This window comes from Hippoglossus stenolepis, chromosome 20 (assembly GCF_022539355.2).
Source record: "Hippoglossus stenolepis isolate QCI-W04-F060 chromosome 20, HSTE1.2, whole genome shotgun sequence".
Classification (NCBI taxonomy): Eukaryota; Metazoa; Chordata; class Actinopteri; order Pleuronectiformes; family Pleuronectidae; genus Hippoglossus; species Hippoglossus stenolepis.
In genome coordinates, this window is record NC_061502.1 from 16,204,550 (window position 1) to 16,230,662 (window position 26,113).

Sequence of the window (26,113 nt, forward strand, 5' to 3'; positions counted from 1 at the left end):
CGACCAGGAAAATACAACAAATCACACAACTGTCCCATGAGAAGACGGTGTTGTCTACGGATGAAAAGTAAATACATGCAAATGCCAGTTTACGCAGAGTACGCCACTTTTTTTTTTTTGACCTCTGGATATTCTTCAGTGTCACTTTTTTCACTGCCTTGCATATTTTAAAATATGATATTGCCGTGGCAGCATTTTAGATATTCGCTGACACACCTTCTGCTTTCCTAGACTGGGAGTCAGACATCAGCCTCTTTGCCGTTGAGTTGTTTGGGTTGAAGAGGGGAAACTGGGTCAGGCTGAAACACCCTGGGGAAGAGAGGGAGGGGATGGATGGAGCGATACAGGCTTGGGTTTGTGTGTGTGTGTGTGTGTGTGTGTGTGTGTGTGTGTGTGTGTGTTAGTGGGTGCTGTTGGAGAGATGGGGTTAGAGTAAAGGAGGAAAGAGAAGTCGGAGAGACTCGGGAGGATGATCTCTGTCTACGCATTTCATTTTGTTGGCTTTTAATTGAGTTGTATCCTCTTTACCCGTCACTTTGCTCGTCTCTGCTGTAACTTCGATAGTGCAGTTTGCTGTTTTATCCTTCCACTGTTTGTATCCGTCAGTCGTAACGGATCAAGTTTGTTTATCGCCATTTGCGTGAATCAAACTGTAACGCATGACCTCATCTGTAAACGTGATTTGAGTCATGTCAGGAAGATTTTCGCCGGCGACAACTCCCATGATTCCACGCTGCTTCATGACGTCATCAAACTTGGTGTTTGGTTGTTGTTTGATTTAGAGACACTTAGCGGATGAAGTTACGTTTGTTTCAATGTCAGAAAAAAGAGGAATGTCTGGCCTCGGCTGCCCAACGGTACAAAGCCCAAAGCAGCAAATCGTCACATCGGAAAAGCTGAATCTTCTGTAGATGATCAGATTATCAAAATAGTAATGATAGTGCCTGCTTTAAGAAATATACACGTTTGTACACAAAACGCTAAAGGGAAAAAAATGGCAAAGATTTTGAGTCGAGTTCAATGCGTCTAAACGTGAAACACAAGTTTATACATTTTATTAATCATATCTCTGTCGCAGCTCTCGTAGCTTATTGTGGCACCAAACCAGAACTAGCATAGAGCTTCACGTCAGCACGTTTTTATCCTGTGACGTGATTCTTGAACTGGTCATGTGAATGGACGACGCAGGCGTGAGTGGCGTCTCCTGAGAGTTAAACAAAAAAGTTAAACAAGAAAATTGAATTAAAAACAATTAAAAGTGATGCCAGACAGTTTTATCTATCCTCTCCTACTGACACATTTTGGGTCCGTGATAAACAAGTGCAAAAGTTCAACTCCCGGCCACGCTCTGTGATTTCGTTCCTTTTGTGTCTCGGCTCATGCTTCACTTGCCCCTGAGCAGAAGTGACAAAAAGTGGTGCAGCAAAGAAAAACAAAAAGTGAGGGTGAGAGGTGCAGACAGATAGAGGGATGAAATAGTAATGAGAGGAGATGATGGGCAGGGCCAGGCCACGGCCGAGCATCACCCTCTCTGCTCTCCTCCTCGCCCCCTGCTGTGATAATGTCCTGCCTCGTCTCGTGTCATCCTCCCCGACCCCCAGCTCCCCCGTCCCCCCCGTCCCATCCTCCTGTACCAGGCTTCTCTTTTTGATTTCTCCTGTTTCTTTCCTCGACAGCAGGGGCGAAGCAACCAGGAGGGGTGAGACACATCGCGAGGAAATATGTGAGAGAACACTTTCTCCCAGTCGCTTGTATAAAGCCATCAGTGTCCCTCAGTGTTAAGCCCTGCCGTTCCCTCCGCCGTCTGTCGTCCTCACCCTCTGTCTAGTTATCAAAGTGTTTATTCAGCCTGGCTTTGTTTCCTCTCTCCTCGTTTACAGAGAGAAACTCGGGCGGCAGAGTGTGATTCACCGCATTCACACGAGGACAGTGGGAGCGACCTGAAATGAAAAGACATCTCGGGGGGCGGCGAGGGGACAAGGAGGAGGGGGCTTCATACATGCCAGTCAGTGGGAGGGTATGGAGGCTTCCATGCCAGTTAGAGGTGGTGGCGAGATGGTGCGGGGATGGAAACGAGGGGCCTCTCTGGATCGTGCCCCCGCTGATTGAGATGTACCCCACACAGGCAAACCCCAATCCGGAGTGGCTCCACAGCGCGGGTGCCCCCTTTAGCCTCCGGGGCGCGCCAGTCCGAGTCAAGGGCCCGCTGGGAAGCAGCGTGTGGGGGGATGAACTTGACGTGCCGCTGGACAGAGTGTAAAGGATCCCGCGGGTGGGGGAGGAGGGCGAGGCAGGCGTGGGGTGCCGGACGGTGCCAAGGTTGCCCAGGTTACGGGCAGAAGGAAGAGGCATGATATTCTCTCACTGTCTTGGAGGAGGGTGTGTGTGTGTGTGTGTGTTTACTTGTACTTCTACATTTGTGAGGACAATTTTACGCAAAGACGTTGCAGAGTGAGGACATGTTGGGGAATTGAGGACATTTTGACAGGTCCTCACACAGAATTAGGTTTAGGTTAGGGTTAGGCATTTGGCTTTGATGGTTAAGTTATAGGGTAAGAGGTTAGGGAATACATTTTGCCAACGAGTGTCCTCACTAAGATAGAAGTAAAACCATGTATGTGTGTGTGTGTCGTTCTTATACACATGCTGGTTGTGTGTCGCTTCACCGCTGTGAGGCTGCTCCAATTCCTGCCACTGTGGTGTCTTCACTGCTGCCCTTTGATGATCAACACACACATTTACAGATAGTTTCATACACACACACACACACACACACACACACACACACACACACACACACACACACACACACACACACACACACACACACACACACACAAACACACGCACACATGAGCAGAGAGAGTGAAGTCTCCCACATTGCTTTGATGCTATAATACAACACACACACACACTCGGATGATTCTATACGTTGAAGTTGCTCAGTAATGTCGGCAATTGGTCCTATTCAGTTGCTCTTATGATGGCCTAATCACAATAGTTTGAGAAATTGGGGCCGAGCCGACAGATTGATTGTACGCGCAGTGTGTGAGTGATTATGTGGGTCTGGTTTGTATTAGGGCTCTGTCGAGGGATATAAGGCGGCGACTGTACTGTGAGCTACTGAGGTGTTCTGGTATCCATTTGGATGAATCAGCGCTGATGACTGAACTGTACGGGGCTCACCCAGATAACTACTACTCTTCCCTGATCAAACAAACCACCAGCAGAGCCCTCTGTCATGCGCTCTCACTCTATTATCTCTCCTTTCCCTCTTCTCCTTTCCCTCTTGGCTCTTCTTCCTTTTCACTTCACGGCCTTTTCTCCCCCTACATTTACTTTATTCCTCTCCCTCGCTCATTTTTTAATCGCCATCTGCCACTCGCAATCGCCCGTCTTTCGGATTCCGGCAATTTCCAGTGTCGTGGGCAGCGGGTGGGAGAGATGGAGATGATGAGAGGAGAAATGATCCATGATTCATTCATCAGGAGCTGGAGAGAAAGAGGAAGCACTCTTTTTTTCCAGGCCTCTTCTTTAAAAGGCCGCAAAAATGATTCAAGTGGAACTTTAAAAAAGAGGAGTTCCAGGTAGAAATGTTATATCTTGAGTGACACGAGGAGGGATGAGGGCGATCAAAGGCGCTCTGGGGGTAGAGGAGGCCACACAATCACCCTAAAACAGATAATTGGCCAGTGCGGGGTTTATAATGGAGCTGTCAAAGGGCTCCCTTTTCACGGCACAATGGTATTTGTGTGCGCCTGTGTGTGCGGCTGTGTGTGTTTTTGTGTGTGTGCACGCATGCTTGTACGTATGCGGAGAGACAGGTTTTTAACATAGGGACTAAAGGTCAATGTTGGGGTCTCTACACGCCTCTGGGGATGTGTAAAGACAGGAAGTGGAACACGAGAAAGGAAAGACAAACAGAAGAAGCACGTTGGCAACTATTAAAGATCATTTCCTCCTTTGTTCTGCAACTTTGTGATGTGGGGTTGTCTTACATAGAGCGTCGGGGCTGCCGTGTCTTTTAATGAAGACCACAGAGGAAATCCAATGTCTCGGGGTAGCTACAGCTGCAGCTAATGATTTTTGTTAAATCAGTAATCATCTGCAAATCACTATTCTAGGGTCACTACAGACGTTTTCAGACATGAACTCTGGAAAATGTGCAGAAAATTGAGTCCAGACACAACAACAGAAAGACTTTCCAGAACTTTCAGGCCATGGCGTCTGGAAAGATCACGCAGCACAAGACGTGTAAATCCTGCAGCGGGAATCACATGTTTTTGTTTATAGCACATCAACAACAGTTTAAATCAATAATCCAAAGATATTTTACGAACACAATAATAAGTCGTCACATTTGGAAAAGTTACATTTTGGCTTGATAAGTTAGTTTAAAGTTAAAACCGCTTTGGGTTGATCAACTAATCGATTAATTAACAATTTTTTGTTTAATAAACCTAGCAGTCCAGAGATAAGGTGAAGAGGAGAGGAGAGGAGGAAGAGAGGAGGAAGAGAGGAGGAAGAGAGGAGGAAGAGAGGAGATTGATGGTCCTAATCCCTCCTTGGTGGCCTGGCTTCCCTTCAACACAACAGGTCCCATAATTACCCCCTCTCCTCTGGCAGCTCAAACTCACAGCTCTAGCAGCAGGGAACTGGCTAATACTCTTCATCCTCATCACACACACTCACACACACACACACACACACGCACACACACACACTCACACACACACACACACACACATGTAGACGCCGGTTTTTGGATCTGTCTTGAGACGGTGACACGCAGCAAGGGGACGGACAGAGGGGACAGTGTGGTCGTCGGGACACTCGTCCAAAATCTGCTAAGAGAGAAAGGAAATCAGTTGGCTGGCAGAAGGTGTTGTCAAGAGGCTGTCAGGGTCGACCATATTTATTTTTCTGTCTCCTCCTGTCTGTGGGCCTCTCGCTGACTCCGTGTGCAGCTCACCTAATTAACTCAGTCACAGCCAAGAGTGTGTTTGCCAGGGGAGAGATAACGGCCACACTGTGAGTATATGAGCGGACCTGCACTGTGTTAACAGGATGTGTGCGTCTGGATGTGCAGGTATATTCAGGTTATAAAATATATTCAAAAAAGACGTGAATTAATTTTGAAAGTGTTTCCCATTGGCTTTCTGACAGGCAGTGAGTCATCATCCCAGTGCTCGTCTTTGATTACCCTGTTAAGTGGGTTAACCAGTCAGAAGCAACCAGTCAGAAGATGTTTTCCAGACTCAAATCTGGAAGTTGAAACGTGAGCTGGTGAGAGGAGGTCTGGCTGCGTGAGGCTTACAGGAGATTTCCTAACATGCAGACAAGTGGCTCTTCCTTCCTCATCTGTGCTCAGATTTCTGTTTTAATCCCATTTATATGATCCAAAACGTGAAGGAAAGTGAAGTGTAACACAAATCAGTTTAAATGTATCATGAAATGCGCCTTTTTACATCTTCATTTTCCTCCTGTAGTACTTTTACCTTGTTGACCTAAAGACCAAAGTCTGCACATTTACCTGAAACCTTCTGGAGTTGCTGTATGTGAGATTACAAATGATCTGAGTCAGTTGTTCTCTGCATTCTCTGGAACTTTTCCCGACAGCCCCCTAGTAAAATATCCTGGTGAGCCCGTGTGTGAGTACAGCTGGAAAATGTCTGGAAGGTTGACGGCATTTCTACCACGATGCAAAACTGGAAGAATACAAATATCTCCGGAAGAAAAAGAGGATCTCTACATGCAGAAGAAGACATGCCCCCCCCCCATGCATGTTCTGCTTAGGCTCCACCCCTCACCTGAGTGTTGTCAACATGTCTGAAGCACATCCAGCCAATTAAAAACAACTTTTAATGAGGACTGGATCAACAAAGCATCACAGAACGTTTTAGAAATAGAGAAGATCTCTATCAGAAGTCGGAGGACGAGCCTCGAAATTTCTCCCGACAAATAAATCCTTTATTTTTTCCGATCGTCTCTTTTTTCAAACGTGTCTGACCCGTTCAAAGCCAAACACCTGAAACCCTATGAATATTAAGCAATGTGTATTTAAATGATATGTAAATTCGATTTTCTAATTTAACTGCGTTTCTTTAATCATGTTTTAATTTGTCGTTTATTGAAATACGTATAGACACAGATAATCGTCACACATATTAAAGTAATTACAGTTGTATGAGGGATTTCTTTCCCCCCCTCAATTCCTTCAACGTCTCCCTCCATCACTTTCCCTTCCAGGCCTGAGTGACAGCTCTGTATTGTCCTGCAAACAATTAGGACCCTGTTAATATAAAAGCCCGATTTTTGGGTTAAATCTGCAGCATTTGTTCTGGAAGTGCACGTCGCTCAGTGTTAATCGTGGTGCTCTCTCTTCTCTTACATTTTCCCAGTGGAGACTGACTGGTGGTGGAGAGATAAAGTGCTCTCCGGAATGCACAGAGGTGCTCCCCGTCTCTCTCTGCCGCAGTTTTCATGTTTAATGAGCCGACCATAAAGGACTGCTCGGGATATTAATAATGGATTAGCACTGTCTGGGTCTTGATAGCTGCTAAATAGCTTCTGAACATGATGTGATGACATATTCCCGAATCAATAAAGAACACTGTGAGCGCTTGAAACCCGCCGCACACGCTGCCGCCTCGGGAATGTGGACGCTGAAGTGCTCGGAATTGATTTACTGCATCTCGTTCTATTCATTATGTCTTCCTTCACGTGGTGATCTTCACCGCTGATCGCTCACTTCTCTCTGTGCAGCTGCAAACATGCTATATTTGACACAGATCACCACCCCCCACACACACACACACACATGGATGCTCATGGACTCCCCACAGTATTGCACTGTTTTCCTCCCACACTCAGTATGTGTGGTCCTGCTCTCTGCAGATGATTTTCTTATAAAATCTCGGTCTCAAACTGGAATGAGTCGGCTGTTGAAACAACAGATTTTCTTGGTTAATTGAACATCAGTCGGTGTTAAAGTTGGAAAAAAATATTCTTTATTACTGTTTATTAAGAAGGAAACAGTGTGTGGTCAGAGAAAATCACATGTGGGGTAACCGCAATTTAATTTGAAGTCCAAAGTTATGTGATTTTTCTATGACGCATAAAATGACTAAATAAGAAACAATCCAAGTTAGAGTTGAGGAAACATGATCTAATTTATCTTTATTAGGAGTCTAACAGTGAACAGTTATATGACATCATCCTTACTCAACAGAAACTTAACATTTGTGAGAACAGACAGAAACGTGTGAAATAACCACAAGTAACTTTGGCAGAAAACAGAAAGTGTCTTTATAGATTGTCCTGTTTCCAATTTAGTTTATTTCTTAAATCTGTGTTTAAGTTAGTTTTTTTTTTTAAAGTCTTGCGTGTGTGTGTGTGTGTGTGTGTGTGTGTGTGTGTGTGTGTGTGTGTGTGTGTGTGTGTGTGTGTGTGTGTGTGTGTGTGTGTGGTTTGATCTGATTTGATGAAGTGCAGTCTCCTCACCAACGTAACCCAGAGACCCAACAACCATTTGTTGGATTTGATTGGTCAGCACATAATGTGACATCACGCTTTTCAAACTGATTCCAGCCCACTTCAGCCAATGAGAGGACAACAGACCATAACTCTGCTATGTTAAATACAAACTGTTTGTTAAGAATCAAATCAAACATAAATAACAAGCTGATTGAGAAAATAAGTTTTCTAATCATTTCTAATTTGGGTTTTTTGGTATTAAATTTAAACTTGATTTATATTTTTAATTCAACTTTTATTTAGTTACACTATCTCACAGTGAATGTAGACTATTTGTAAGATAATTTAAAGTTTCATTTCATCTTGGCGTGGGCATTTTCTCCAATTGTTGACATTGTTATGTAACATCTAATTTGCATATCAAGGCACATAGCTGACATTTTTTTGCTGGTCGTGAAGCGAAGACAAATCAAATCCGTCTCTGAGACGAAGGCGAGGGTTGAGGTTAGGGGTTAAGATGAGTGTGTGGGGGTGTGGGGGGGAGGATGGCCTTCTGAGAGCAGATAAACAAACACAACAACAATTTAATATTTGACCTTATCGATTAAAAGACAAACCTACGTGGAAACGCTGCTGCTGCTTTGACTCTAAAGTGGTCGGACACTTTTCATGTCGTGTAGGACGATGGATCAAATCTGTCACGATCCAGTGGAGACCTCATCATTCTGTAACTCAGATACTTCTGGATAAGATAACCATACTTACATCCACCACCAGCCCTCCCCTCCCTCGTCCCACCCACCGCAACCAACCATGACCCCCCCATGGGGGTCATACAATGACTGTCATGCATATCATTATTGGTGGGGGCCCTCCTTCCCCTCTGGGGGTCCGCTCATTGACCTCCTGACAAAGGATGAAAGTGTCCCGTCCGGGGGAGGGGGCTGGCCGGGCCGAGGTTGGGGTGAAGAGCCCTGCGTCCTCCTCCGGGTCGGGATAAGACCCAGCAGGGCTTTCTTCACGCTAATAGGCACGACCCCTGAACCCCACACAAAGAGCATCACTTCAGGAGCCATGAGCACTCAGTGTGGGAGAGCAGGGAGGAACCAATGGGAGCGGGCTGGGGGCTCCGGGTGCCTTTGAGAGAGTCGGACCAGTGACTTTACAGAGGGGAGAAACAAGAGAGAAGGAGGGAGAGAAAGGACCAGGGGGAGAGGGAGAAAAGATAAGGGGAAGATTTTTGTTTTTGTTTAGGGGAAAGGGCTTGTTGCAAAAGTTCAAAGGGCTTCTCTTTCAGTGCAAGGGTCTCCTTCTCCTGCTTTTCTTCTCCTATTCTCTCCGTCTCTTAATGGCAGAAGCTGGAGGGATTATTGTGCCTGTGTTCAGATTCCTGCTTAATTACTTGTTGCTGGTGTGTGTCCACAGTGGGCCGACTACAGTATCTACCATTGAGTGGATGTATCTGCTCGTTCATGTGGAGAGTGTATCCCAACAACATGTTGCCACTCCAGGGACGTTACACACAAATAGTCACTGGATTTTGTTGGAACACGGCTCATTGGCCATGATGATACTTTAGAAATGCAGGAACACACATATAAATACAGAGGCGACAAAAACCGGTACAAGAAAGTTGTAACACAAAAGATAATTGTTTATTGTATAATATGACAGAAGTAGTGGGAAAACGCCCAAAGTTGTCATCACAGTGTTTGTATTAAACTGCTCAAATCGCTCAATATTCATAAAAAAAATTGTTTTGATTTGGAATATTTACTGATTAATGACTTAAATGACATAAATACCAAAAAAAGGTTTGTAATGAAGTTTCAGTCCATTTAAATTTTGATTAATTGACTGTTTGTTTCATCTTTAGTTGTGATGATGTTCATCAGCACTGATAAATGAGGAAGTTGTCCTATTAAAGCAGAGTGTGTATATATGATGTATATGTAAAGCATGAATTAGAAACACTGCTCCACTCTTGCAGTTTTGATTTGCCTCTTGCAGAGTTCTTCCGCGGGGTCTTAAAAAGTCGAAACATTTGTAATCATCTGAATTTTAGTATAGGTCTTAATTATTTTAACGATTATTTATCGCTACTTTTTTATTATTAAGAGAATTGTTTTGGCTCCTTGTGATGTAGTTCTTTCTGAATGATACAGATATTGACACACTGTGATAAAGCTAAAAACAAAAGTCCACAAACACTCATTTAACACTTATTGGAAAAGACTATGGACACCTACTGTCTCTCAGGTAACGTGATGTTTCGAGGGTTATTCTCTACTCGGCTGCGTCACCTGACCTTCAATGATGGGGACGTATAAGTAATTCTGGGACTCAGATATTCCTTCATATTTGTCGCACTTGACATTGGTCTTAAATTAAATTTTAACTCATTGAAACCTGCAGAAAACGTGTGAAGTTCCTACAGTGAAGCTCCTGTGATAAGGAGTTGATATCATGCAGCATGTGATGATGCTGTGGGAGATAACAGGTTAGGCGTACAGTAAAGGTTTTCTGGGGGGGCTGGGAGTGGTGAGAAGAGAATGGCTACAGTGGGGTCTGATGTGGGAACCAGGGGCCCCTCCTGGCCTCCTTGTTTCAGCTCCGTTGATCAGAGGGGGGGAGAGGGGCGGGGTACTGTACCTGCAGGGAGCTGTGTGTGTGTGTGTGTGTGTGTGTGTGTGTGAGAGTCCACTTTTTGGGTTCTGGCATAATCCATCCACAATGCCCCCGCCTCTCGTCTCCCTCCCCTCCCACTCCACCTTCAGCCCTTCAGTGTGACAGGTCCTAAACAAAGCTCTCAGCGTCTTCACACACTCGCTCAAACACACATCATGGAGTAAATACATACCAGGACGAACGAGGGAGGAGTGGAAGGGAAACAAGGGCGAAAAAATGGAAAGTGAGAATTTCAAATGAAAAACCGGCCTTTCAACCCACCCGAGGCGGGCAAATGGGTTTTCTCCAGCTTAAATTGCTTTTGTTGACGCTGGCTCGGGGGCGTCGGGCAACTCTGCTCCTCAATGGCACCGATTCTGGACAAGCTGTAGCAGAAAATGATGTTTTCTGACACTAAAATAAAGTGTCTATACAAACAGCAGAGAGAGAGGGTGTCACACACTTGATTGCGCGCCATGAAATAAGCCCTCCACTTTCCCAGCACACACCGACTCACATCCCTGCACACGCACACACGGATGTACCGCCGCACTCGTCAGTAAAGGTTGTGAGATCTAAATTAGATAGAAGAAGAAGGGAGCTCATCCTTTACCTGCAGCAGACTCAGTTTATACGGTCCCTCGGGGGAACTGGGTCCCTCGTGGGCTATCACCTGCGGAGATAATCTTCATCATCGCTGTAATTAACGAGGCCTTAATGGAGGCTCTGAAACTCCGCCTCGGGTCATTAGCCGCAGGCGGAGAAGCAAAGTGCTACTTCGCTCTCAGCTGTTGCACATGCACCTTTTAGAGCGGCGCCGGATTACAAAGACGGGCTGTGAGAGAACGGAGAGAAACGAGGAAGTCACTGCCAATATACGCTGTTCGAGAGCCGAGTGGTGCTCCTCACCTCTAATTGGCGTAACAGAATAGTACTTAATACCGTTAATTGTGGTACTTTTACTTTGTTACTGCATTCAAGTACATTTTTCATCTATCAGCACTTTACTGAAGTAATTTATTTTCAGCTTCTTCCCACTTATAGTCCACAACAAATACCTGTACTCTCTTTACACAGCATTGCGTTAAATGCTAACATGTTTTTTATAAATATTTTTAAAAGTGATGAATAACGAGTCATCCAATCAGAACAGAAAGGTAACATTAGACCCCGCCTCCTGCTGCTGAGACTCAGCCGTGATGTTGTTGACCTTTGCATACGGGACAAGTACTTTTACTTTTTAAACTTTAAGTAAATATGAAAGCAAGTACTTACTTTTACTCAAGTTTAAAAGTTGCTAGGGTACATTTTTTGTATATTTCTTTGTACTTTTACTTATGTAAAATGTTGCAGTACTTCCTCCACTACTGCTTAATACAAACAGGACGTCACTAATTTCAAAACATATACATCTTTTGGTATAAGCAGATTCAGCTTCTGGCGTAAAAAACTTCTATGAGCCAATTGGCTGTTGTTCATCAGTTTTAAATCACACCCTTGAAATATATTTAATAGTAATATCTGTGTGATGAACATTTTCTGATGATACAAAATACAACTTTTTACACGGAAACCCCAAATTATGACCCTTAGAATTTAAACAGAAATATCCTCGATATGCAAAAGCCATATTTTACCTCGTCTTGAGAAACTGGAACCTACACACACATGCACAGTCTCTATCACTCACATGCACACACACACACACACACACACACACACACACACACACACACACACACACACGCACAACACGCACACCAACATGGCCTGGAAGAGTGTTATGTCAAGTACCTCCCATCACGCTTTGTTCCTGTGTAGTGAAGTGAGTGAAGCGAATGGCAATTCTTCATTCTCACCCTCCCCTTCCACCCCAACTTTCATCCTCACCTCCCTCCTTTCCTTCTCACCCCGTCCTCCCTCTCCCCACAGCGGAGTTCCGCTAATCCGTATTGAGGAAGAGACCCCCCCCCACACCACCATCACCACCACCCCACCACCCCAAAAGTTTCCTCCCCTGTTTCTTCCTCTCCACCTTTAACTGCCTCCCCCATTTCTCTCCTTTTTAAAAAAATTTTTTTTTTAAACTTCCCACCATTCAACTCGTGTGCACCTTATTTGGCCCATATTTTCCAAAAATTAAAACTGCCGACCTTTCCGCGGTGAGCCCTGTCTCTCGCCACGTGAGAATCGGGGAGAGCGACTCGCGGCTTAGCGTTGACATCCTCCCTCCCTCGCCCCCCCGCCTCCTTCCCTGCATCGCTATACACTGTACCGATCAATCAGTCTCCATCTCTTGCATTCCGTCTCTCCTCTCCAGCATCCTATCATGGACCAGAAACAAAGCAGGCTCCCAGCGCTCGCCCCCCCGTCCCTCCCCACCCACCCACCTACCCTTTAGCTTCCGACCGGGCCCGGCCGGTTAATCTTCCTGAGGTGTTCAGTGTCTAACCGACCCCCCTGATGCCAGCAGACAAAGAGAGTGCTCCCTAATTCTTCCATTCTCTCCGTTACCCTCACCCCTTCGCCGCACCCCCCACCTACATTCTCCATCCACAGGGGCCCAGAACCAGCGGAAAGGCTTTGAAGAGGGGGAACACCCCCTCCCAGCTTCTGCCTTCCATCCCTCTGGTACCCCCCACACCCCTCAAAAAAAAAAAAAAAAAACCTGCACCGCCAAGACTGTCAGGGTGGCCCTTCCTTCGCTCCCCCCTTTGTGGGGTCCTGCGTACCCCACTTTACATACCTCAGAACCTTAGCATCTACTCGCCCCCCCCCATCCAGCTCATGAAAGACCGACCTGCTCAAGAATGTTGTTTTTAGTTCCTTCCTTTTCTCATTGAGCGCGTGATTGGTGATGTGCCTGGTTTTGTTGCCCGTATCAATGGTGCCACTTGATGACAATTTGGCGGGCGAGACGGCCATTTTTAATCGGACGTTAATTTATTGCACTGCACCCTCGCTGATGTGACTTTGGTTAAAGGAGTGAGTCGGGTGTTGTGTAGCTTTTTGTTCCTTGTTTTGTTGGGGAGTGTGGCTAACATTAATAGCGTGTAGCTATAGCCCCTCTTTACAGAGGCCTCCGGTGGCACTGAGCCCTGGAGGAGAAGTCCCTGCGTTTTGTAAAAGACCTAAACACGTCTGATGACAGCTGCGTTAGGGCGAAAATCACCTGATCCACCAACTATAACAGACGAACACTACATTACGTCGCCTCTATTTTAAACTACCTGTGCACTCTACGCAGGTTTTTCAGGTCGTTTCTATGCAGATCTCGAATGAGCATCTGAAACTCATCACCTTTGAGCTTTCTGACAGTGGGGGGTGCTGCGTTTTCTCCACAGTGCAACAAGCGTGTCCTCTTTATGCAGCTGTTGGCCAAGGTGTAGTTTTCAGACATGAACTAGCTATAGCTGCATCTAATGCTTTTTACTTGCATCAATAATCGTCTGTGAATCGCTGTTCAACTTTGCACTACGGCCGTTTTCAGATATGAACTCTGGAAAATGCGCCGTTCCAGACATTTTCTGGAGCTTTTTCTTTCACGTATGAAGAACGCAGCAGGAGATTGTTCACAACAACAACAAACGAGAGGTGGGGTCTGGATAGAGAACGCAGGAAGCAGGACATGACGTCCACAGTGTCTTTGTTTACAACTCATCGTCACCAGCCGTCGACTCTTATCACATAAAACTCTCGAATCTTGTTGTTTTTCCAAGTTGACATCTTTGCGTCTTCTACGAACATGACTCCTCTTTTTCACCCTGAGATATTTGTGTTCCTCCAGTTTTGCGTTAGTTGCGTCATCAACACGCCCACTTGCTCGCTGTGACTTTCCCTGCTGAATTCTCACTCTGACACTTTCTGGACATTTTAGGGAGCTGGCAGAGAAAAGTGACAGAAAACATTTGCAGCATCTGACTCGGATATTTGCATTCTCACCAAAAGCCCCCATGGAAAGGTTCAGGAGATTGTCCACAGTCCGGAGCACGTCTGAAAGCTTAATTCTGTCGCTTCTCATGTGCACCCCTCCAGAGGAGATAAAAAAGATGTAAAAGTGTTTTACTGTTATCACCAAATGAAACAATCCCGGCTCTCCTTTTCTCATACGACATTCTTAGTGTTGCACTTGGGGATTGAGGGTGAAGAATCCAAACCCTGCTCACTGTTTCACCAGGCCAATCATGACCGACAGTTTCTCAAGGTCACAAAAGTTGTGTAACGCAGTCTCCCTAAACCCAACTTTTTTGAAACGTGTGGAAGGCGGAGGGTTTCAGTCGCTCTTCCATGGTCCCAAAATGACTTGGAATCAAAGGCAACAACGACAAAAGACAGAAAAGCATTTTTTAAATCTTGCGTTAGTGTGGACACAGTTACAGGTGTTTTCCCCTGAGAAGTGTTAATGAAACTGCTGAGGCTTGGTTAGTTGATACTGCGTGGGATGGCTGACTTAGCTGGTGTGCCACAAGTACCGGTCACTGATACGTGTTCTCACCACACTGGATTTATAGTAAACCGGCAACTGGAAATCTGAGCTCAAACCATGACCAAACAATCACTGCCGGTCCCTCCTGTCCTCTGTGGTGCTTCATCGAACACATTTAACATCTTCTCTTTCCCCCGATCCTCCTCCTGTCTGTCCGGCTTTGTCTCCATCGGTTTGGTATCTCGTTTTTTTATTTTTATTATTGATGCTACTGGTAATCTTTTCAAGTCCAGTCTTCTACCCACATTCCAGAGCCCATTACCAGTTAAAGTAGAAGGTGGTGGGGGGAGCAGTATTACTGTGTCCGTGGGTGGATACCTGGGTGAATGGCATGTGCACAGCTGGAAAAATGATCCTACTTCAAACGGCGGTATGAATCAGAGAGGTATCGCTAACACCACCCACTCAAAAGCAATAAAACAAGTGCAGGGAGGGGTGTGTGTGTACTCTGTGTACTATGTGTGTGTGTGTGTGTGTGACAATAAATGAAAGTGAAGTGATAAGGAAGAAATTAACCATTTACAGAGCAGCGCTTAACCACCGGTTTTATGAATGAATGTGAGCATTGTCCGGAATTAAAAATTAAACAGCTAGATTTCCTCTCAGTTTACGGATGATTGCGCTGCGTTCGCTCAACTTCACCGCAATTGTGCCCGTTATGTAATGGACGTGCTTCTAAGTGCAGCTGAGGTATGTATAGGGGATTTACATAGATTGGGGGTGCACGCTCCGAGAGGGTCGGGGGCCCCCATTCAAATAAGACAAAAACGAGGGCAGGATATGAAGTCAGGACTTTGAGAAATACCACCACTGTGAGTAATATGGGCCTCGGGTTTTTCTCTGGATACACACAGGAGGTGTGTGAAGCCTTTTCAGGAGATCAGAAGCCTGAAACGTGTGATTATGTCCGAGCTAAGCAAGTAACATCTAATACTGATAAAGAATGAAACAGCTGCTGCTTCGTCTACAACCCAAATTCCATTTACAGTAAACGACAGCTCCTTTAGGAAAAGCAATAACTTCAGAGGAGCTTCGCCGTGCCGGCTTTCTTTTGTTCTCGCCGTATCTTATCACAACAAAGGAGCCGCACGGGAAGATCAAGTTCAAAATGTAACTTTTACTGCTGTTTATATGATCAGAAAGTAAAAGAGAAAGGGGATTTGAGTGTGTGTGTCCAGAGCTCCAGAGAGAGAAAGGGAGGAATAAGGAGCAGCACGATGATTCAACAGGTCATTTGGAAAATTCAGGAAGTTGAAGTGGATTATTTATGAGAAATAACTTACTAGTTATATATTAATCCTGTGAAAACTGACGCCACCTTGGAGATTGTTCTTTACATGATCCTGTTTCATCTAATGTCCAAACTATAATAGCAGCAGAAAGCCAAGGCCTCTGTCTTCTACCTCATCACGTCGTATACGTTTTGTTGCGTGCAGTGAAAAAACAGTTGATAATGCACTAAATGTACATAGTTCAAATAACTAATGTAGAGTTTAGTAATAGTTTTTTCCATGTTTCTATATTTGGAAATCTTTTTGATCCGTTTGTTTAGTTAAATCTGATTAAAAATGTCAAATTTTTGTACTTTATTTACAAGAACAATAAATTCTGAGTTTCTGACTTCAGTCGTTGATGCAGTCAAGAGTAAAATAGGAACAGTAGTTAAACTTAGTCATTGGTTCACTTTTATTCCCCTTAAAACTGCTTGTGTGATGTTACGACTCGCACTGTGACGGCACATTGAACCACAACCATCCACACAACAGACGCACACAAATATATAAACTCAGGCAGCTGTTTGATGTCCAGCCACATGCTCTCATACACCCATGTACATGCCATTTGTCATTGTGTGGAGCTATAATAGCAGCGTGTTCGGAAAATATAACCCGGAGCTCAACATGTTCTCCTCTGTCCTCAAACCGTGCTGAAATTACAGACCCCGGAATTGTTTATTGCCCTTTATCGCTTAGAGATTAGCCACAGGCCCACGCGGACCTTCAGCAGTCAAATGATTGTGTGTTGAGAGGCAGAAACAGCAAATGCGACGTGACCCAAAGTAAAAAAAAAAAAAAGTGTGGTTTCTTATGGAGCTGGAGCTAAAAATGTCACACTTCTGGTTGTTGGTTTGTTTTGAGGAACAAAGGGAACGGGTGTCCACACGCTGCAGCTGCATCCTGGATATAGATTACATAAAGCTAAGTGTTCATGCATTGTTATGTGTGTTGTTCCTTCTGCAACTCATCCAGTTGGAAGCAGCAGCAGCAGCAGCAGCGCCAGCAGCAGCAGGGGCGGCGCGGCGGCTCGGCGCTTCACACTGTGTCCCCTCGTGCTTGTGCGGGTCTCCTCCAGGTGCCGTGTTTTGCTCCTACAGTTCACTGACGGGGAAAGACCAGAGGCACTAACACACCAAACAGGTTGTTTGTGTGCCTTTTTCATTACTGCCGATCAATTCTGATCCCAAGAGAACACTCATACTTTTCCCCCCTCCGGCTAATTGCTTGCAAATTGTACTTTCAGATAACCGTAGAGCATCTGCCCTAACCGGACCAACTGCTTCCACACACCCCGTCCTGTACGCTGGGTTGTCACAGCACATTTTCCATATCCTTGAACCATGCAAATTACCGCTTTCCCTTGTTCTATTAGCCGCGAGGGGAGGCAGTCCCCATCAATAAAGCACACATTATAATTCCTCCATAGCTTCGTTCTCTGATTTCACCATCACTCTTTCATATTTCTCTGCCATTCGTTACAGTCGATGTCCCTGTGAGGCAAACTGGATGCTCTCACAATGTGATTTTAGGGCTAATATAAACCTGTTATGTACATAAAATCAGCATTTAATGGTTGCCCACATCTAATCTGTAGGGTAGGCTTTGAAAAGGGGGAATAATCTGAGGCTTTGAGGATGATAAAGAGTGATGGAGGGAGCTGTATGGAGGAGCAAGCATGCGTTTCCCATATCAATCAAGGCCTATGGATGGCGAGGCTAGTTAGCAGCCCGTGATTGTTTTGAGGCCCTTGGCTGGGGTTCCAGTGTGTCCCCGAGGCCTGTCCCTTTTGCTTGGCCCAGTGGGGGGCGAGGTGGCGCCTCCGTAGCCCCAAATCCAGCCCACGTTCATGCGTCCGTTCGGATCCATCACTGCAGGGCGGAGTGGTGGGGCAAGGGCCGGCCTTTGTCCAGCGCCGCATTCTTTGGCCCATTGTGCGCAGACCACAACCATTTAGGGATTTTAAAGGCTCGTTTGCACAATTCCTTTTGTCAGCGACCCTCAGCACAGAGAAGCAGGAGAGCAGCGGAGGGGGGGGGGGGAGGCCAGTGGTTTTTCAACGTAAAGGGGAAAAAAGCATTGAAAAACTCGATGAGAAATAAAAGTGGGACAAAAATTGGGTTTGTTGTAGTTTTTTAATTTCATCGATTGGCAACGTCAGGGAGGGAATCAAGGCACTTGGCACATCTCAGACGCCCCCCCACCCTGTCATGTAAAGCTCTGTGTCTCACCATGTCTTCATGAAAGCCTTGGATGTTTTTTCCTTGGGCAACAGGCGGGCATAGTTTTCTCATGGCACCGAGGCACATGTCGTAATGGGAATACAGATACCGGCTCAGACACATCGCATGTCCTCATAGAGTAAAACAAATGCTAAGCATAACAAGATATCACCGACTCCTCCCCCCCAGCCCCCCGTAAGAAAACAGCTTCTTATCAAACGAGAATATTTTCCCTTTTCTCAGAGCAGAGCCGTGAGGGTCCTTGGTTTCAGAGATTGTTTTGACTGTGTGTGTGTGTGTGTGTGCGTGTGCGTGTGCGCGTGTCAAAGTAGAGTGAGATCTGTTGCATAACCCAGATCTTCCTGCATACTTAATGACATCATAATGTATACAAGGACGTTTGGATGAAAGCGAATCAATCAAGTTGCTGCCATTTTCAAATTTGTTAAACATCAGTTAAACACTGACATAGTTATTTTTGCAGTGTGTGTGTGTGTGCGTGCTACAGTCGCACAACACTGGTTAGGATCAAGCTTCTTGTGCCTGTAACATAATGTGTAGCAGCTCACACTAAAGTGGACTGAAACCAAAACCCCCAACGTTTAAATCCAATATGGAAAATCAGTTCTTTCATAGGATCGATTCAGCATTGTTAGTGTAGTTAATTAACACAAGGAACATGTGTTATTTACCATTGAAAGCTTGTGTTTTTAACCTTATCATCACATGTTTCTCTCCCCTAGACAATATTACACGAGCTGCTTTTAATCATGAAAAGTCTTGTTGATATTGATAGATTAGAACAAAATTTTGTGGTATTGCCTGCTCTTACTTTACCGTCTGAATCATTTTCAGGCTGTGAACCTCATTGATATTCTTATTAAAGTTCAGGTATTATTCAAGATGTTTCAGTAGTTTAACTTGAGGTACCATAAAAATACTAGAATGGCACGCAGTAGAGCTCATACCTCTGACGGTCCCCTCTAATTCAGTCAAGATGCTCCAAATTGGGCCCACTCTTAGATATATATGGTCCCCTAGATATTTTTCATCAAGATCCACGATTCTTTGGAAATAAGTAATAATGTTAAAGCAATATTAAAGAACTTGAAAAAACAATCCTGAGTCCACCCCTTTTTTCTGGAGCCGTGGAAATCAGTTGAGAAGTTTTTGCGTAGCTCTGCTGAAAAACAAACAAACAGAGGTATCGGTCGTATTTTTCACAAACTGTCCCTAAAGAGAAAGTAAGAAACAGTTGCTAATTGAGATGATTAAACGTTCCACTCTTCAGAGGTTAAGTTAACATGTGTACACAGCTCAGGATCCTCACCACAGAGCGATGTCTCAATACACGCTGCTGATTTATTCATTGATTTGTAATCAGCTAACTGATTAACCACATGGGTGAATGTATGAGCACATGACGGATGCGATGGAGCTTTTGTGTGTGTGTGTGTGTTGTTGTTGTTTCGGGCCTCGTATCGCACATGAATGGGCGGCCGCAGGGGGGGAAGATGGTTAACCAGCTAATCTGATGCAATGCAAGGATACTTAAAGACTCTCACCGTCCTCTAAGGCACATTGTTATCATCCTGATGAGGTTCAGCGCTGAAGCAGAAACCAATGCATTCCTTCCCATTGTGCTTCATTCACCAGAGAAGCTGCAGAGAGACAAAGGAGGCCGAGCATCACAATCTGGGCCCATTGTTGCTCATACAGTGACCAGCCGAGTCTGTTAGAAAGTTTTATTGACTGACTTAACACTTGACTGTGAGGAATCTCGCAAATCAATTACTATTTAATTTGATTCAAGAGGCCGTTATTTTTTTCTTCCAGATTGCATTTCTGGATTCTGATCCTCTTCGGGGAAATCGTGAGGACAACGAGCGAGGGTCGTGACTTGTGGCCGAGGGGGGTCAAAGTTGAGATGACTTGGAAGGTGGCGATGGAAGCAAGTAGGAAAAACAAAGGGTTGCTATGGAACAAGCAGACAGTGTTTGAATCAAGCGTAGGAGAGAAGCTTTAAAGGGACTCTGAACAGAAACCTGTATGGTTTGTATTTGACAGAAGATTATTCAAGATGTTTGAAATGACAAGTCCGGGCGCATGTTAGTGGATCTTTCTTTACTCTACGAGGACATGCACTCAGTGCTTTGATGTATTCTGTTTCTTCTAGCATTCGGGAGTTTGTATATGTTCTGAGCTGCAAACCTGCACAGGCGTGTTGGTGTGCGAGTGGAGGGATGGTATGTGGAACGCAGAGCAGCTCCGAGCTGATTCCTGCGGCGCGTTGACTGATTCGGTCTTTGAATGTGACTGAATTTCGGACTCCTCAAAGCCAAGGGGTCAAGTGCGTCAACATGCAAAGTCATGTGTCAGAACGTGCACATCTTTTTATGATGGGGGAATGGCTGCGCGGTGGCACCACCCATAAAAGATCAGACGACCTCCAGCTCCTGTTGGCACATCACCTGACCCGGCTACCGCTTCAATGTGCATCTACTTCAGCTGTTCTTCTCCTTGTTCTCGCTTTCTCTCTGTTTTTTATTATTGTATGGAGCTGGGCCTTCCAGCAGCAACCCACAGGAAGTCATTCACTTCCTAATTATCTGCACATCAAACAGGGGTCGCCGCGGAGACGCAGACCATAAATTCAGCCCCCTCCCCACCGCTGTGGTGCGATAGCACAGCAACAGCTGCCTCTAATTGGGGCTGTAGGTTCAAACTGCTAACATATGACTTCCCTCCTATTCACTAAGACACTGTCTGCCTCTGCCAAGGCCACAACACACACGGACCAGGTCACCAGCGCAGAGAGCGATCGGGTTTCAGATAAAGAGAGACGGGGAGAGTCGAGAGGCAGAAAGACGCCCCTCGATGGCACAGGAAACTCGGTGTGGTTTCGGGATGGGCTCTGAAGTGGTCCAACGTGGCCCGCTCCCACCGCAGAGGCCCTCGGGTCAACAGGAGCTCCCCCAGATTGACAAAGAGAACGAGAAGGATGAAGAGTGAGCGAGTGACAGGCTGCGATAACAAAGGGCGACCACAGTGCGGTTTCGTGACGGCTCTCCGGGTGAAAACCGATGAGTTGTCAGATCCAGCTGGGCCAGATATTGTATCGCAACAATCAAAAACCTTTTTCACACTTGTGTAAGAGTCCAACCATGCATTACTGAAACATGATCGAGCGCCCCTATCTGTTTCTCAATGTTTAAAAAAAACTTGCTTTTATCTGACAATTCCTCTAATGGCAGGTCAGAGGTCAGAGTCACTCACAGAGCCGGTTTCTTCTTCTTCTACACACATGGAGAATACATGGTCGGATCGATGTTTGTGTACTAAACCACCGAGGGATAATGAGCTCTTTCCAACACATGACCGAGGCAGAGTCGCCGGGAGAAGAGTCCATACTCCAAAGGGCTGAAGAGGCTTTAGTACCTGTCACAGCCATGTAAATTGGGCCCTCAGCAAGTGAACGAGCCGGCCCATTGTCTCTAATGGCCTCTTGTTAGGAAAAGCCGCCTACAGTGTGAATTTGACTTTGTATGCTCGCTCCGGGCTACGTGCATATGCACTTCCTACCGTCCCTTAAGTTTACTGCGTTTCAGCAGGAAACACAATTAGCCCAATCAAAGTGAAAGGAAGGGGGTCGAGGGGAGGAGGAGAGGAGAGGAGTGCGTTTTATGAACATGGGTGGTGAAACAGCAGCATTGTGATGGCAGGAGGATATTAGGTGCTGGGCGGCAGCTTTTTGATGTAGAGGAGTCTTTAGCGGGCGTCTGACTCTTGTTAAAGTGGGCTGACATACAATTAAAGATATATGGCCCGGGACAGCCGTGAGATTCGGATACATTAGCGGATTAGATTTTAAAAGGGGCTTGTTTAAAGGATGGCCAGTAAATACTATTCAGCACTAATGTGTGCTCTCATGTATGCGGCGAGCTGGGTATCGTTTAAAAGTACCATTCATAAAAGCGCGTTAATGGAAGTCTATTAAAAAGGGATGTGAGGGAGATTCATTATTGGTCCACAAACTGCTGTGTGTGCAGATCCTCATTACGGCAATAAAGTCATATTCCCAGATGCTACCACTCTCATTTGTCTTTTATTTTTTCTCTGTCTTTCTATTGATGTATTGTGTTTCATATTGTGTAACTATGATATTTAAAATGTGTTTTTATATATATATATATATATATATTTTAAAGAATGCATGTTTAAAAACAGATTCATGCTGATCCTGTATCTTCAATAATTCAATAAATTTAGCCACACGTCTTTCTCTTTTCTGTTCAGGGTTTCATGCAGACTAAAGAATAATTTATGCTCAACGTTAGATATGGAAATTCTCTCTGTACTCTGCATTAATTTAATCCATATTCGTGCACGTCTTCTGAAATCACGAAATCAACATAAGCAGTGTTTTTGACAACAGCTTCATCATCACCTGTCCTCCTGCTCTCTGTGGAGACTTAATAAAGCAAATTCATCATTTAGTTGTTCTTATTCATATAGATTTTTCTCTTTCTGCTGTCGGACAACTAAACAGTATGAAAAATTGTTTAATCGAGGCCCATAAACACTATGAATGCATGAATTCTGCAATAAGAGGTGACAGAACTGCTCAGAACATTAAGGCTTCACCATCAGCATCATCGATTCATTCAGTCTCACTCACTGATGAATTGGTGATGCACACAACCATAGAATATCCTCTGTCCCTCTGTATTTTGGTCTTTTAGTGTGATGCATGTTTCAGGGATGTGTTCTGCCCGACTCCGTCCATCTGCTAGGTGTCAAGACGAGCGCGTCTGCCACTGGAGGTATATAATGGCTGAGGGAGGCAGCTCTTTAAAAAGTTATTGAATCAGGAAATTCCTCTAACACTCTGGGAGCGGGGGGTCATTGCAAGGCTTAGCTGACCCTCTGTAACTACCCCTCTCATACCCCTGGGTGGACTCAAAAGTGGGCTCACTGGATGTCCCTTAGTCAGCACATGCAGGGGGTGCGGACAAAAGGTCCATTCTGCCGACAATAGGGGGCATTTAGACCATCGCATACCCTGGTGACTCCAAGGGTGGGGATGTTGGGGGGTGGTAGAGGAGCAGAGAGAGAGAGAGAGAGAAGAGTTGAGATAATTTGGAACTTCAATGAAAAAGAAGCTATCTATAGAAAAGGGTCAGTGCTGTCCAAAAGCTAAGCTTACCTATGGGCCAGGTCAGAGGTCAGGGACTAGACACACAGAGGAATCCCTGTGGTAATGCTGAGAGCAGAAGAGGTAATGGGGGTTGGGCTCGATCGGAGCAGGGAGAACACAGAGCGTGGATCCAAGTACGTCAAAAAACATTGTCTTAATGAGATGATTGCGTGAAGTATATTCCGGTTCAATCCGCCCAGCAACATTTATGTTAGAAGCTATGTTTACAGCTGCCGTCTACACTAGACCAGAGACGATACTCTGGGGCTGTGTTGTAGTAGAAAACGATGACGCTTCCTGATTGGTTGATTAGTCTCGACTCCACCTCGTCGTCAGTCGAAGAAAAGAAATCGTACTTTTCACCGTTATGGTTTCTCATTTTCTGTAACTTGTCAACAATCTGCTTCCTGTTTACATTGTCCCTCATGTGACGTTTGTTTTCAGGTCTTTTAGTATAAGCGGGTATTATTTTCTGATCCAGAGCTAAAACATTCGTGTGGACGCAGATTGTTGTATTTTTAAAACGTGTTAACCTTGTCTGTTTCACCCCCCCCCCCCCACCTGCTCTGAGCTCAGCGCGTTTGAATCTGACCTCAGCCTCTTTGTGGGGGAACGCTTGCACCAGATCAAAAATATGTGCGTATGCAAATCGCGTGTCCTTGTGTTAACCTGCAGTGACTTCAAACATCAGCCACCCCTCACATGAAGGGCGCACAAGCTCAAGGGGAAAGTAAAGAAGCCACTTTCATCCACATCTAATGGAGGACTTTATTTTTCTGCTCCATCCTCACACAGCTCCCAGGTGCCCCGCGTGCCCTCCCTTCCCTTTCTCTGGTCCAAATCAAAGGCTGATACTCTAAACGCGATGAATGACATTGATCTTAATCTGTGAGGAGTAAGGGTAATTTCGATGGGTGTGTGTGTGTAAGTGGAACAGAGGGAAGGTCAGGGGGTCTGCGGAGAGGGGGAAGATGATCTCCGTGCTCCAGCGGGGCACAAAGCGAGGGCGCGAGCTACAGGAGCACTCTCCCTTACAATGCGCCCTGAGGATCGTTAAGTGATTGTGTTACAGAGAACAGGTGAACTGCGTCTCTCTGCCTCGTCTTTTATATTTTCCCCTCTATTATGATTTACAGGCCCATTCTTCTCCGCGGCCAACTCACCATAACTTGTGCTGTTCTTTTGAAGGCGGCCCCGCTCGCTGCTATTGTACCTGGCCCGGCTTTGAAGTGCCTAAGTCTTAAATGATGATGAGACAAGGAGAGTGCTTTTCTTTAACAGCCGGGGTAAAGGAGGCTCTTGTTTCTGACAGGTGTCTTTTATAGCAGGGAGTGTGCTGGACTGGTGTTTTGTTGGGGATCGAGTTCCACCCTATCCCCATCACCTGCTAATTGAATAACATTAGCTTGCCATCTGTGGAGATTTACTGGAACTGACCCCAGTGCGCTGTTTGGATTACAGATTAGTCGAGAATATGGGAAAATGAGTCATGTAAATAAAGCTCATTGTTGTTCTCAGCTCCGGCTCTGCGCTGACAAAATATGATGCTGAGATTTCATCACCATCCGGCAGCCAGAAGCTTAACAGAAGATAAATAGAGGCACGTGTGTTCCACAATGAGTTTAAAAAGGCTTTTGAATTTCATCCTATCCACACATGCAAATAGATTCGGTAAAAAAATAAATACTGCCCCAATACTGATTTCAATTAAGCCGTTTTCAGCAGAATTTGGTCTAGAACGTATGAATTCTGCTTCGGAGATCACGTGTCTCTGCACAGCTCTCTTGACATCTTTGTCTGTGTCTCCTACTTGTATGATACAGCTTTTGTGTCCTGAGATATCTGTATTCTTTGTGGTTCTTTCAGTTTTACGTCTGCCGCGTGTTAGAAACATCATCAACATGCTCATGGTGAATCAAAGGTCACTGCTAAATTCAGGTCTGAACGCACCCAATCAAATCCCCAAATGCGTCCGCACTGCGTCCTGACATCCAATCAGACCACATTCGGAGGTGGTCTGGGACGCAGTTGTCCACATTCTTTTCGCTGTGTGAACTCAAAATGCATCCTGGGCCACATATGAAGGATCATCTACTCAGCTGACGTCTCTGATTCGCTGCAGTTTCACAACAAACCGAGCATCAGTGACCGTCACTGATTTGTTTGTAGCCACTTCCACAATATCATCACTGACCCCCACATTCATTCTTTCATTCATTCATTAGTCAGTCAGTCTCTCTCTCTCTCTCTCTCTCTCTCACTTAAACATTGTCACCGGACACATCTGTAAACTCAAACTGGGTAAAACATAATTTGACCAATGAAACAATAACTGATCCAGTCATGATCTTGGCCTTCAGCCCAATTCAATGGTGGTGAATGAAGGTTCCCAATTTCACTTCTAAAATCTTCACCCGCAACAATGACAGCTGCAATGTCCCTGTTATTCAGAATGATATAATAATAATAAACTTTATATATATAGCACTTTTTTTTAAAAAGGGCAAGAAAAGTAAATAAAAACATGAACACTTAAATGATCCATAAACCAAACTGTGACCAGTTTTTATTTTATACTTTTTAGCCACTTTTCATGTGTATTTATTGAAAATGGGAACTGTAAATACAAACCAGTCAAATCTGTCCGTAGCTCACCCTGAGTTCCCGTGTGCAAGGCGCCGCTTCCCAGACTACACCAGGGGGCTTTTAAAGACTATTACGTCTCCTCTTCCTCTCCATTACTACATTACAGTTTGTTGTCAGTGATCTAACCTAGTTAAAGAACAGTAGG

General features: G+C 45.2%; 1 long non-coding RNA gene across 1 annotated transcript in view; it reads left to right on the plus strand.

Annotated features, from left to right (window-relative positions):
- LOC118099765 overlaps positions 1–22,213 on the plus strand; it is a 48,720-nt gene extending 26,507 nt beyond the window's left edge. Inside the window, exon 2 of the long non-coding RNA XR_004694363.2 lies at positions 19,962–22,213. This is a non-coding gene — a long non-coding RNA (uncharacterized LOC118099765). The remainder of the gene's footprint in view (positions 1–19,961) is intronic.
- The last annotated feature ends 3,900 nt before the right edge of the window (positions 22,214–26,113 follow it).